The 14,731-nt window shown below is 45.2% G+C and overlaps 1 long non-coding RNA gene across 1 annotated transcript in view; it reads right to left on the bottom strand.

Annotated features, from left to right (window-relative positions):
- Positions 1-14,023, bottom strand: part of LOC104001329 (uncharacterized) — a 46,999-nt gene extending 32,976 nt beyond the window's left edge. Inside the window, exon 1 of the long non-coding RNA XR_673077.3 lies at positions 13,917-14,023. This is a non-coding gene — a long non-coding RNA (uncharacterized LOC104001329). The remainder of the gene's footprint in view (positions 1-13,916) is intronic.
- Between the last annotated feature and the right edge of the window lie 708 nt (positions 14,024-14,731).

The following is a 14,731-nucleotide window of genomic DNA, read 5'->3' as shown; positions in this document are numbered from 1 at the left end:
TATGAGACCCTGTACAATCTGGTACCACGTTACTTTCCATATTCATCTACATTATTCTAGCCTATGCACCCACAACCAAGCCTGCTGAATGCTGCTCCCCCAAAATGTCATGCTCTTATACAACTTCATGCCTAATATATACATTTTTTGCCTAGAGCTACCTGGTCACCTCTCAAGACTTACAGCACATCTTGCCCCTAGAAACACCTAAGACATAAGTCAAACATACAAGCTTTGGATTTTTCAGCTAGCTAGGAACTGGGATAAAAAGTTGACTCCTTATAGCTAGGACACCTGGCTCAAAAAATAGCAGAAGGAATCCTTCTTAGCATAGCACAGCACTTAAGAGACAGACTGCTTGGGTTCAAATTCCAGTTTTGCATTTACTGATTCTGTAATCCAGGGCAAGTTACTTACCCCTTCTGTATTTCAGTTTCCTCATCTTTAAAATGGTAATCATAAGAATGACTTCTTTTTTTTTTTTTATTTGAGATGGAGTCTCGCTCTGTCACCCAGGCTGGAGAGCAGTGGGGCAATCTCAGCTCACTGCAGCCTCTGCCTCCCAGGTTCAAGCAATTCTCCTGTCTCAGCCTCCCAAGTAGCTGGGATTTCAGGCACATGCTGCCATGCCTGGCTAATTTTTTGTATTTTAGTAGAGACAGGGTTTCACTCTGTCGCCCAGGCTGATCTTGAACTCCTGAGCTCAGGCAATCCACCCACCTTGGCCTCCCAAAGTGCTGGGATTACAGGCATAAGCCACCACACCTGGCTAACCATGACTTCTTGTAGGGTCTCATGAATTAATATACGTAAAGCACTTAGAAGAATGCCTGCCGTGAATGAGTTATTTGAATAGATGATATATTTGGGGTAACTAATGTTGGTGCCGTCTGACTGTATATGTAAGTGGTTAAGTGGATGAGATGATATAATGTGTGTGCAAGCTCTTTGGAAAATTTAAAGCACTATGGAATTGTCCAGTATTACTATCACTCTTAATTTTAAACAAGATACATCTCTATACTTCCAAGAAAGTATATATCATCTTGAACTCATAAGATTGCTGCAAGGATTAAATGAGATTAAAAAAAAACATATATATATATATATATATTCACCCCATCTCATTCCAAAGTGGTGTTGAGTAGTTCAATTCAACCCCAAATTCAACTTATAAGGGAACATGATGATGTAGTAGTAAGAGCACTTAAGATTCCGCACACTGGGATGTAAATCCAGGTTCTCACACTTATTAATACGATGACTTCTCCAAGGCCCAAAGATATTTGTGAATCACTGGGCATTCAGAAATTGATCATTATTGTTATTTGGTTGAAAGAAGTCTACATCAAGGCATTCTTCACAGGAGGAATAGGGCAGACATTCAGAGGAAGAAATAAAAGGTTGACTTATATTGAGTTAGTTCAGAAGAGGTAGAGGACAATAGACATACTTCTCAGGTAGCCAGGGGCTCAGCCTAGACTCAGACAGCAGCAGATTGAATCTCAAGGCAGAAGTCATTTCAAATGCTGCTATTTAGCCCTTATTCCATTCAGCTTTCTATCATAGTTAATTATTTCTATGTCTGTCTTCTGCATTAAATTGTATCTTCCTTGAAGTCAGTGACCTCGTCTTTGTAAACCCAATGCTTGCACCGTGCTTGGCATTCAGAATCAGGCACGAATGCTTGTGAGTGAATGCAACAGCAAATGCCATCTGCCTGGTGAACTCTTAGACACATGTTAAGGCCCAGTTTAAATATCATCTGCTCTCTGAAATGGACTGAATTGAGAAAAGAAGAATATAGATTTCAAGACAGAAGTAATGAGAGACCTGGATGGAGAATCCCAATCCTGGAGAAAATGTATCCAGAATTATGGAGATTCAGAAAAACTCTGCCGAAGTAGATGCTGCATTTATACCTATTTTACAGACTGTGTGCCCTTTAACACACACAAGTCCTCACAGAGACTGAGAAGTCATCTCTGAAGGGGGCTGATCCTGTGGGAAAAGCTATTGTCAGAGCTGCCTATGAGTTGAGTGTGGCTGGAACATGGCAGAGCCAGGCAGAGCTGCAGTCACCCCCTGGGGCTCACTCTACAGCCTGGGTGAGCTGAGGGTGCTCACTCTGGACTGGATGGGAGCTGAAAGGGACTCTACTATGTCCGCCTTCCCTATCCCACTGCACTCTGTGTTTGCTCTGCCATAAACTCTTCATGATGAGAGTCACAGTCTCAAGTCTGCCAGATGAGTTTCAGATTTCTAGAGTTTTCAAGTCTTGTTGAGTCTCTGTATTGTTTTCTTTAGTATACTTCTTTCCCTTTGTTTTCTGCAAATCCTGCTCACCCTAACAGCCGACCTTTCAAGAACTGGCCAATGCTCAGAGACAGCATTGCCTAAAAAAAAACCAAAAAAACAAAAAATAGTGACCGAATGTTTCAAAAGGTCTAGACATCCAGGGATGATAAAGGGCTTCTTTCCCATCTGTCTTTCCCTGCTGCCTGAGCATCCTCCCCCGGCCCGTGGGACCCTCCACCCAAGGCAACAGAACCCAGGCTGGTCTGGACTTGGCTGGGGGTAACCCTCATCCCCCAGATGGATCTAGAACACAAGGTTCCTCCTGTGGTTTCCCGGTGATGTCTAGAAGTTGTGTCTGCCCACAAAACTGTGCAGCTATAAGACTAGGTGCAGGTCTGGTTGTGCAGAAAACAGTATGCAATCGCCACTGGCCTCGTCTGGGTGAAATAAGAGCCAAAACCACACAGCCATGTGTGTAGACTTCCTTTCCTTTCTCTTCTTTGTTCCTTTTCCTCCCTGTAAATGTTTTCTTTCCTGGACCTGGGGAGTCAGAGAAACCCAGCAAACTGTTATTTCCTTCAGCATTACAGCAACTTGTGCTCAGATTAGCCCTGCTGGTTTTAATGGGAACATCTGCAATTCCTGAAGCAGTCGGGTCCTTAGGATGTCAACCCCAGATCACATCACTGCAGGGTGTGCCTATCTCTGCCGATGGGGGCAGGGAGCAGCACCAGAGGGTGAGCTGGAGGAGGGAGTCACACACACTGGACTTTTGTCCTGGACTGTGTGTTAAAATAGGTACAATGTGAATCAAAGTGGAGACAAAAGGGGCAGGCTGCACTGTGTCCCAGTGTGAAGAAAACAGGCTGCTCTGAAGTTATCGCGTCTCTGAGTACAATGTAATTTCTTCTCGGGCAGTGCTCTGATAGCCTGACCAGCAGGGAGGGCTGGAAGTCGTGCAAGCCAGACAGAGGGAGAAGTCATGATGAGTGATATCGCAGTTCCAGGCACCGGACTCAGGTTTCCCCAGCCTTCATTTAGGGCACAAATCGCTGATCCAATCTTCAGCCAAAGCTTTCCCAAGGCCAGTCACACCTGCCTCTCTCCCTTCCCCTATGCCTTTTGCCTCTTTTGTCAGGACTATAAAGAATACCACCTGGGCATCTGAAGTTATAAGAAAATTCCTGCAAAGAATTTCAAAATATCCGGGGTCTCAAGAGCACAGGAAATATCCAGGCAATTCTCCTGTCCTGGGCAAGCCTCCACTCATATCCTCCCAGAAGTATGACACCCCCTTAGGTAAGAAACTCTTCAGGCCAGGCACGTGGCTCACTCCTATAATCCCAGCACTTTGGGAGTCCAGGGTAGGAGGACTGCTTGAGACCAAAAGCTCAAGACCAGGTTGGGCAATATAGTGAGACCCCCATCTCTACAAAAAATTTAAAAATTAGCCAGGCATGGTGGTGTGCATCTGTAGTCGCAGCTACTTGGGAGGCTGAGGTGGGAGAATTGCTTGACCTTGGGAAGTTGAGGCTACAACAAGCCATAATGGTGCCCCTGCACTCCAGCCTGAGCCACAGAGTGAAACTGCATCCCAAAGAAAAAAAAGCCTTGAGAGAAAGACTCATCCACATCCCTCTGTGCCCCATTCTAACCTCCACCAAACCCCACAGCATCTTTTTTTTTTTTTTTTTTTTTTTTGAGTCTCGCTCTGTTGCCCAGGTTTGAGGGCAGTGGTGCAATCTCAGCTCACTGCAACCTCCACCTCCTGGATTCAAGCAATCCTCTCACCTCAGCCTCCCGAGTAGCTGGAATTACAGGCGCCGGCCACCATACCTGGTTAATTTTTTTTTATTTTTAGTGGAGACGGGGTTTCACCATGTTGGCCAGGCTAGTCTTGAACTCCTGACCTCAAGTGATCCACCCACCTTGGTCTCCCAAAGTGCTGGGATTACAGATGTGAGCCACTGCGCCCTGCCCCATTTCATCTTGAGTCCCCTACCATTCGCTCCCCAGAGGCCAGGAGCTGCCTCTCCTGAGTAGGTTCTCCCCCCACTCCCACACACCAACTTTCTACCACCTTTTACAGGGCCTGGAAATCTGGGGACTCCAGAAGGTGCAGCCAGCAATATCTATTGTTTAGAGAAGCCGAGACTAGGCTGAGTCAGGTAACCCGTGCAGGAGCAAGGTGTCATTTCGTTTTTCTAGGTCATTGTGTCCGTGTGGCCCTGGCCAGAAACCTGCCTTTCTTTCCCTGCCAGGTCACGAGGGAGGGAACACTCCTCTGCTGGCCGTGTCTCCAGGGTTCTTAGGGTGAACAGAAGGAAAGGCCCTGATTGACTTCCCCCTGCCCTCAGGGGTCTGAGGCTTGGAAGAGGCCTCCAGCATAGGCCTACGATTCCCATGTACTTTAGCAGGAAATGGGGTGTGGAACTTTTCAGGGATGAAGGAAGGGAGGGGCGTCCATTGTTTCTCATCTCCTGACCCCCAAAAGCTCTCAGTGGGGAAAATGGCTCCAATGTGGGGTGAAGGACTATAGGGCTGAGCTGACAGGCAACTATGGATTGGCTGTGGACAGCCCACAATTTTTCTTAATTAGCCATGGCATCTTGCCCATCATGGAAATAAATAACAGGTGTCCCCTAAGGACAGCACATGAGAGGCGCCATTTATCGCCGTTCTGAGAGGAAACTGACAACATGACGGGTGACATAGCAGAAATAATGAAGAAAAATGGTAGTGGGCAAGGAAAGGCCCTGTCAGAGGAACCTTGCAATCAGTCCCCAAAGGGAAGACCCCTGCCCAGCACCCCTGGGAGGGCAGCACCTCCCCAGTGGGCCTGTTCTCCAGGCAAGAGTTCCATCTCCCATTAGCACTAGGCAGGCACCATACAGTAGCATTTCAGGGTCACTGGCAACCCCTCCTGTACCATCATGGGTCACTGCGGATGTGTGTCAGAGTCCCTGAAATGCCACTTTGAGAGTTTTATTATTTTAGATATTTCAAGTTCAGGCAACTCTAATTTGTCTGTGTGGATTATCTCTGCCAAACGTTAAGAGTGTAGGCCACTGATCTGCCACCTGACATCCTTCTGGTCATTCTCTCTGTCTAATAGGTGGTTGCTAGATCTAGTCTAAAGGTGAAGAGGGGTCCCTCTCCTGTCGAAAGCTCGTGTTTCCACCTGTGCTCAGCATCACATTTCTCTTCATTAGCCAGGCACAGTGGCATGCACCTGTAATATCAGCTACTTGGGAGACTGAGGCAGAAGGATTGCTTGAGCCCGGGAGTCTGAGACCCGTCTGGGTAATGTGGAGAGACCTCATCCCTAAAAATTAAAAAAAAAAAAAAAAGAATTAGCCTAGTGTGGTGTCACATGTCTGTGGTCACAGCTACTTGGGAGGCTGAGACAGGAGGATGACTTGAACTTAGGAGTTCAAGGCTGCAGAGAGCTGATTGCACCACTGCACTCCAGGCTGAGCAACACAGTGAGATCCCTGTCTCCAAAAAGAAAAAAAGGAATTTCTCTTTATCATGAATCCCCTCTCTAACCTCGATACTTAACTCTCCCTGTCTACTTCCCTTGAAGAATCACATACACTAAAGTCTCTTCCATTAAAAAGAAAACAATCAAGCAGACTGTGATGGTTAATTTTGTAGCAACTCGACTGGATTAAGGGATGCCCAGATAGCTGGTAAAACATTATTCTGGGTTAGGGTGTTTCTGGAAGAGGTTAGCATTTGAATCATTAGACTGAGTAAAGATCTGTCCTCACCAACTTGTGAGCAGGCACCATTTAATCTGTTGAGGGTCCAAATAGAAAAAAAACAACAAACAAACAAACAAACAAAAGGCAGAGAAAGGGTCAATTCTCTCTCTCTTCTTGAGTTGAGACAGCTATCTTCTCCTGCCCCCAAATAGAGGAGTTCCTGGTTTGCAGGCCTTCAGACTCAGACTGAATTACACCACCAGTTTTCCTGGTTCTCCAGCTCACAGATGGCAGGTTGCGGGACTTCTTGCTTTCATAATTGTGTCAGCCAATTCCCATAATAAATCTCCTCTTATATCTCTGTGTATATCTATTGGTTCTGCTTCTCTGAAGAACGCTGACTAACACACCAGGCCTCCCTGTAGGCTACATTGCTCTTCAGCTACCACCTTCCACACCTCTTCCCTTCCCAGCCAGCTTTTTTAAAATGTCCTCACCTTCTTATTCCAAAATCCACACCAGTTTGACTTTTGCCCCAAACTGAAACATCTCTTTCCTAAATCACCAGTGATGTCTGTGACTAAAGCCCATGGACACTTTTCAGCCCTTATCTTATTCATCATTCCTCTTTCTTGAAATTCTTTCCTCCCTTGGCTTTGGAAAGGCTACATTTCTCAGGTTTTCTTTGTACTTCTTCTCAGACTCCATGGCAGCTCATTTTCCACTGCCTACAGCATAAATATTGGGAATCTTCCAGGCTCAAGACTCAGCTCCCCCTTCTCATTCTGCACTATCTTCCTAGGCAGACTCATGGATTCAATGACCTTAGGGGTCTCGATGATTCCCAAGTCTATGTCTGTAACCCAGGTTTCTCCCTTGAGTTCTATCACTGTAGATCTAATCTCTTACTGGAAACTCTCTGGGTATACTCTATAAGCACCTGACTTTGAACATATCTCAAACTGAATTTCTCTTCGTCTCTCTTTCACACTTATGTGCACGAATACACACTCATGTGTATTTTCCTGCCCTCAAATACAGGAGCTCCTGGTTCATAGGCCTTCAGACTCAGACTGAATTACACCACCAGTTTTTCTGGTTCTCCAGCTCACAGATGGCAGGTTGTGGGACTTCTTGCTTCCACAATTGTGGAATTGTGTCAGCCAATTCCCATAATAAATCTCCTCTTATATTTCTCTATATATCCTATGGGTTCTGCTTCTCTGGAGAACCCTGATTAATACACCAGGTCTCCCTATAGTCTACATTGCTCTTCAGCTACCACCTTTCACACCTCTTCCCTTCCCAGCATGAATGCATGCCCAGCCAAACCTGCTTAGGAATGGCACCTTAACCTATCCTTACAAGGAACAATGAAGATAGCCATACAACTTTTACACTGCTTCATGTAGTCCTCAGTGCTTTGGGAGCAATTAGCCAAATTTTACTGGCTGGGACCTTGGGGCGGGCCCAGTGAGTCTAGTATGTATATGCTTGTTGCCTATACAAAATTGGGCAAAGCCAAACACAGGTCTGAGAAGTTCAAAAGATGAGATGAGGTGAGGCCAAAGGGAAGGGGATACAGCATCCATGTTCCATCCATATACAGCAAGCCCCTTGCAATGGGCAAAGGGATGTAGAGATGCAACCAATCCCAGGAAGAAAGACAGATAAGAAGCAGATGGCCTCCCAGAGACCCCATCATTGATGAGTTTCAGAGCAGCGGTCCCAGCTGCAAGGGGCTTAGTAATACCAGACAGAGAGCCCAGAAAATTATAGAGTGGGAGAAAATTACAGAGTGGTGCATCAAAGCAGAAGTCTTGGCCTATGGATTGAATAATAGTAGAAGCATAGGAAATGCCCTGACTAGGAGGTTTCTTGGGTACCCAGTGCTCATCCAAGCACACCAAATCCTGAGTGTCAGAGAACATAACTTAGTTCTCATCCTCACCAGATGATTGCACTGAAGTCCCTGCCCCAATCAAGACTGCCTTAGAAACTAGGATGTGCCTGAGCCTCCAGTTCAGATCCCTTCGGGAAAAGGAGGGATGGGAGAAAACAAAGGCAGGATAACAAGTTGAAGAGGCTGGTAGCCTGTGTCCTATACAATGATTTATTTGTATGTATTTTGCACTGTGACTTCTGGGGGTCAGTTTTCTGTGGCAAGCTGGCCTTTTCTCTTTCTGGACCTGGTTTTGCACGTGGTGTTGCATATTTGGGGAATGAGTAGACCAGGGTGGCCGAGGGTATTTTCTATGGAGCAGCAACAGTAGGGTGTTGTCCTACCAGAAGTTTTGATCTTGGACTCATTGATGGTCCAGAAGAGGCTTTCTAGTGTTTCAATTGAGGCCATTGAATACAACTGCAGGAAAAAATAGCCTTGGTGATGTAATAAATCTAAGCCAAATGCCTGCTAAGTATAGATACAGTGTGGATCTTTATGCGTTGCTTGAGGATGTCTTTTGTATGGGCATGAGGCTGTTCTCTAGCCTTCAAGTTTTCCTTCTGATGGTAACATAAAAGGGAGTCTGGAGAGGCTAAGATGGGAAAAAAAAATAGAAATAGGGAAGAGAAGAGATAAGTAGTACTACTTTATGTTTACTAAACTGCTACTGGATGTCAGGCTACTGCATAGATGCTAGAGAAAGAGTCTATGGTCAGGGAGTACACAGATTTGGGGGAACAAATATGAAAATGAACCATATATATATACATACATATATATAGAGAGAGAGAGAGAGGGAGAGACGCAGTCTCGCTCTGTCACCCAGTCTGGAGTGCAGTGGCGCGATCTCACTCATTGTGACCTGTACCTCCCAGGCTCAAGTGAATCTCCTGCCTCAGCTTCCAGAGCAATGGGATTACTGGCACCCACCACCACACCTGGCTAATTTTTGTATTTTCAGTAGAGAAAGGGTTACGTCATGTTGGCCAGGCTGGTTTCAAACTCCTGACCTTAGGTGATCCACCCACCTTGCCTTCCCAAAGTGCTGGGATTACAGGTGTGAGCCACCATGTCTGGCCACCTCTAATATTTTAATACTATGTGACAAATACACTCGTAAGAGTAATGATGATAATTGATACAGTCTGAGCACTTATTACAAACCAGGTGCCATGTGAAATGCTCTACATGCATTGTATTATTTAAACCTATCAATCCTATGAGCATGACGCCATTATTTCCGTATTATAGATAAGAAAATTAAGGCTTCCAAAGGTCAGATAACTGATCTGGGATCACTCAGCTACAAGTCGAAGAGCCAAGATTCAAACCTATAACGTCTGAGTCTAGAGGTCATACAGTTAATGCCTCCACCTGCAGCTTACTCTAATTAGAGTAAAGGCAGAGGAAAACACAGGGAAGAATGATCAACTCTTCCCAAAGAGCTCAAGGATGGCTTGAGAGATGATATGAGTTGAATCTTGATAAATCAAAAGGAGTTTACAGGATAGGGAAGGAGAGAAGAACACTTCAGGTGGAGAGAGAAGCATGAATAAAGCTAAAGTCTATCTGAAACACTAGTCATGTGAGTACCCCAACGCACAAACACACTCACACTCACTCAAAACTACATTTATATGCACACATGTACACACTCATTTGTGCATAAACGTGTGCACATATCACACATTCTTACACACAAATGCTCTTATTTCACACACACTTAACACATCAGTCAGACCCATGCACATGTACACATATGTGCACAAGCTCACTAAGTAAGCACACACAGGCCAGGCATGGTGGCTTATGCCTGTAAACCCAGCACTTTGAGAGGCCAAGGTGGGTGGATCATTTGCGGTCAGGAGTTCGAGACCAGCCTGGCCAACATGGTGAAACCCTGTCTCTACTAAAAATACAAAAATTAGCCAGGTCGCAGTGGTGTGCACCTGTAATCCCAGCTACTTGGGAGGCTGAGGCAGGAGAATTGCTTGAGCCTGGGAGGCAGAGGTTGCGGTGAGCCAAGATCATGCCACTGCACTCCAGCCTGGGTGAGAGAGTGAAACCCTGTCTCAAAAAAAAAAAAAAAAAAAAAAAAAGTAAGCACACACACTTTACCAGCTCTGTGAGATGTCTACCTGAGGGGTGTATTCATTCCCATTCATCCTCTTTTCCAGTCTTCAACTCCAGTGGTCCAATAATAGTAAATGTTGTCCTTCACTGAGTGTCTCTGTTCTTCAGGAATTGTCCTATGTGCTCTCCATGCACTATCCCTAATGCTCACAAGAAAAGGCAGGTGTTGTGGTTCCATTTCACAGATGTGGTTATAGGGCCTCAGAACAGGCTCAGGATCTTCCCAGAGGCAACATAGTTCACCAGTGGCTTTAAACCCAAGCCCATCTGTTTCTAGAGCCTGAGCTCTTTAAGCCAGCGGTCACCAACCTTTCTGGTACCAGGGACCATTTTCGTGGAAGACAATTTTTCCACAGACTGGAGGTGCAGGGGAGGGTTTTGAGATGATTCAAGTGCATTACATTTATTTTGCACTTAATTTATATTATGATTACATTGTAATATGTAATGAAATGATTATACAACTCACCATAATGTAGAATCAGTGGGAGCCCTGAGCTTGTTTTCCTATAATTAGATGGTCCCATCTGAGGATGATGAAAGACAGTGACAGATCATCAGGCATTAGATTCTCATAAGAAGCATGCAGCCTTGATCCCTCACATGCACAGTTCACAATAGGGTTCATGGTCCTATGAGAACCTAATGCCATGGCTGATCTGACAGGAGGTGGAGCTCAGGAGGTAATGCAAGCAATGGGGAGTGGACATAAGTACAGATGAAGCTTCACCAGCCACTCACCTCCTGCTTGGGGTTGGGGACCTCTTCTTTAAGCCACCAAACTGCCTCTGCAAATATCAATGCCCCTAGAGCAGACTTTGTCCCAGAAGGGATTGGTCAAGCCCATGTGGCCTAGAAAGCAATGGGCTACAGCTGGGACCCACAGTGATGGCCCACACTGAGGCAGCCCTTTCTCCCTTCAAGCTGAGGTGCCTGTGAATGATTGCCAAGATGCGGAAGCATCTCTGAGAGGAATGAGAGTGCTTCATATCACTGTGGTCACAACTTCATCAGTGCAGAAGTTTGGCGTTCAGAAGTATATTAAAGAATGAGGAAACTGAGGTGCTGGCCAACAGTTAACAGACTGGACAGAGACTTGGAGAGAATCCTTATGAGGCCAGATTCCAGGCCCATGTCCTTCCCACTGACTGCACTGCCTCCCAGTTCCTACAGGGCTGCTTAGAAATCTTCAACATGAGTACGTTGTATTAATTAATTTGCATGAGGAAATATGTAAGGTTTTAATAATTTGCATGTATGAATTTGTTTTGTTTCTTTGCACATGCTCTAATTTCCAGGAATGCACAAAGCTGAGTGAGTGCATGGTGGGATCCCACCTTAACAGATGGCCTAGTTGTAGCCCAGAGAGATTAGCTAAAGCAAGAAGCTTAGAATAACATCTTGAAGACCAGATTCAAGATCTCCTTTGTCCCAGATCTGGCCCTGCCATGTTAGTATAATTTTTTCTCCATGTTATTTCCTCAAAAGAGCGTTCTTCCTTCTTCCTTCACTTTCTGGGTCTCACACCGCAGATCTGTATGCTTCTCAATGGCTATTTTCCTCCTTCCTGTATCCCTTTCTTTATTTTCCCACTTCATACTGAGCTGATTTATAGGCCAGAGTTGTCCCTTGGGCTGGACAGAAAAATAGCAAGGAGACAGATTAATGATCCCCTCAGCATTGCTCAGGAAAATGCCAGCACAGGCACGAGACTGTGGTGTGGCTCCGCAGAAGGTGGGAGGCCAGCATCCACCCCCTGCGAGCGACTATGGTGCCGTCTCAAGCCAACACCTGGTTTGGAGGGAGGGAGAAAGGATTGGGAGGCCTCCCCCATCTACTCCAAACTTTGCTTTCCTTTTGTTAAGGTAGAATGGAGAGCCTGGGGGCAATGAGGTGAGGAAAGAAAGAGGGGTAAGTACAAAAAGATTCCCCAGAGAATTTGTACCCCAAAGATGACATGGATTAAAGTTTCTGGATTAAAAAGAATCCTTTTCTGCGTTGCTCTCGCTTCAGAAGCACAACACATGATTAATCCATACCCACATCCATACACATCTTTACACACATGTGCACATACTCACATTTTGCTATGTACATATTCACATGCAAAGCCATGTGTTCCTGGCCTTACCTTGGCCCCTCCCAGACTTTAGCACAGGGCCTGCTAAAGTCCCGGGTTAAAAGGGAAGAAAGACGTTGAAACCTTTGCAGCTCTGGGTTCCCAGCACGTAGTCCCAACTCCCTCTAAAACCCTGGTGGGCTAGGATGGCTCCCCCCTTTCCTCCTTTTCTAATTATGACAGGCCCCAGGGGGCCAGAGCAAAGAGAGGGGAAGGCTGAGTGAGGACTGCAAGTGGGAAAGGAGGGCAAAGAAGGGAGGGAGGGAACGAGGGAGCTGAAACAGACATTTTGTTCTGGGGAAAAACAAGCGCATGGCCAGGCATGTGGCCAGACCACATGAAGAGTGGTCACCCCTCACTTTCCCTGCTTCCTCAGGGAGATGAATCCATGAGAGGTCCAGGACCAGTGCAATGGAAACGGGAAAGAACCTTTAGGCCTGAGTTTTAATAGCAGGCTGATTTGTCTCCATACTACAGTCAGGTTTAATGTCATGTATTCTGCTGGTCCCTCTGTGAAGCCAGGAGATACTAAGAGTTTTTATCATTACTTTACATGAAGGGACCCTGAGTTGTTAGAACCACTTGACTGAAGCCATGGCATGCAGGTCTCTTTGCCCCTAGTCCAGTGCACATTTCACTGCTCTGATGGAGAAGGACTGGCTTCCCCTTCTATTCCTGGGGCTACGATACATTAATAATAACCTCTTGCAAGTGAACAAACAGAGATGTACAAAATAGTCCCTCACCATTTACAAAACTAATTCATGGGCATTTGATCTAAATTTATATATATATGTACAATCTAGATCTAGATCTATATAGTTTTTTAATTGAGACGGGCGTCTCACTATGTTGCCAGGCTGGTCTTGAACTTCTGGGCTCAAGCAATCCTCCTGCCATGACCTCCCAAAGTAATTCAACACATTGTTATTGAGCATCACAATACGCGCCAGGCACTATGCTGAGTGCTGGGGAGGAATGAATGGATAAATCCAATCCTGGCCTCCCTGAGCTCATGGCCAAGTAGAGAAAGCTAAACAGAAGATGATAAAGCCTTGTTATTTCATGCATGATCCTAGGAACTTGTTAGGGAAAAAAACCATGGGAAGTAGAAAACCTTCTGCTCACTTGTCAGCCAAAAAGAGGAGGATAATCCCAGAGCCGAGGAATTCTCCATGACATCTACTTCCGTCTTTGTCAGCAGCTCTTAGTTAATCCAGTTCCCCAGGCCTCTTCTCCTCCCCACGACTTAGAATTAAGTTAAAATGCCAGGTCCTCTCCAGATGATAGAGTTTCTTCTCTTCCCAGATCTGTTTTGTTGTGGTCATGAAGACTGCCCAGCCAAAGATTTGGAAATAGCAACTATTCCAATTATGTAAAATGTGATTAAAGAAGTGTCATGGCCCTTCACATAAGCCTTTCACTTAATTCTTGCCTTGCAACCCTGGCTTGGGCTGACAAGCATAATAGATCTACTTGATACATCTTGTGCTGAAATAAAATGTCTAGTCAAAAGTGCTTAGAATCCCTCTAGGCTGGAGTTGCCTAATGATGTCATTACTCCACAGAGCCTGGCGTTATTTTTAGGATGGCCATTTCCTCCCGTATTAAGGCTCATTAGGATTCTTTTTTTTTTTCTGTAGTACTCTACCCAAACAATAGAGGTCACACACACAGAGATGAGGCCTGGTCTGGGCCTGGACAGCTCACTTACCCTTTCTGTACAGCTGAGCTCCAAGTAAGGCCATTTGAAGCTGAAGGAAGCTTTTCTTGAATGGCGGGAGATCAAACCAAGGTCAAAGTCTGTCTGGGTCAGCCTTGTGTCAATACAGCCAGCATGCTCATATTGCAATGGCCAGGTTTATGCCATCCATCATCCACTCCTACTGACATCTTATCCCTTTACATGGCACAACTACTGGTCAGTTTAGGACACTTCCAGCCCAGCTCAAATCATGGGGCTAAAATAGCCTGGCAAATGTTCTATCATCCACAAGACAAAGTCTCTGACTCTAAGGTGAGGCAACCTCTACTATGCAGGGAAAAACACTGATTGATTTTTACCAGCATAGGCTTTGCAATCAGATGAATATAGGTTCAAATCCTAGGTTTGCCATTTAATGGCTGTGTCCTCTGGGGAAAGTTTCTTAATATCTCTGAGCTTCATTTTCTTCATCACTAAAAGGAAAACAATACTACCCACCTCACAAGACTGTTACAGAACAAGTAAGAAAATAGATGCCAAGCACTTAGACACCCTGACACAATGAAAATATTTGTTAAATGCAACTGGGTTATTATTTATCATCATCTCTATTATTACTATAAATCAACAAAATGCAAAATGAAATCCAAAAAGCTCTGAATACTAAAAGATTTTTTCATAACTCATTTGGTAGCAAAACCTGACCTGCCCTGAGTTTCTTTGTGGACTTCACTTATCCCACTTAAGATAAATATTTGTTACAGAAATCTGAATGTTTTTTGCTCAGAAGTTATTGCCCCAAACTCTGCTGTAGGTCTTACATA

Source organism: Pan troglodytes, chromosome 9, assembly GCF_028858775.2.
Source record: "Pan troglodytes isolate AG18354 chromosome 9, NHGRI_mPanTro3-v2.0_pri, whole genome shotgun sequence".
NCBI classification, from domain to species: Eukaryota; Metazoa; Chordata; class Mammalia; order Primates; family Hominidae; genus Pan; species Pan troglodytes.
This window is presented reverse-complemented; position numbering and strand designations above follow the sequence as displayed.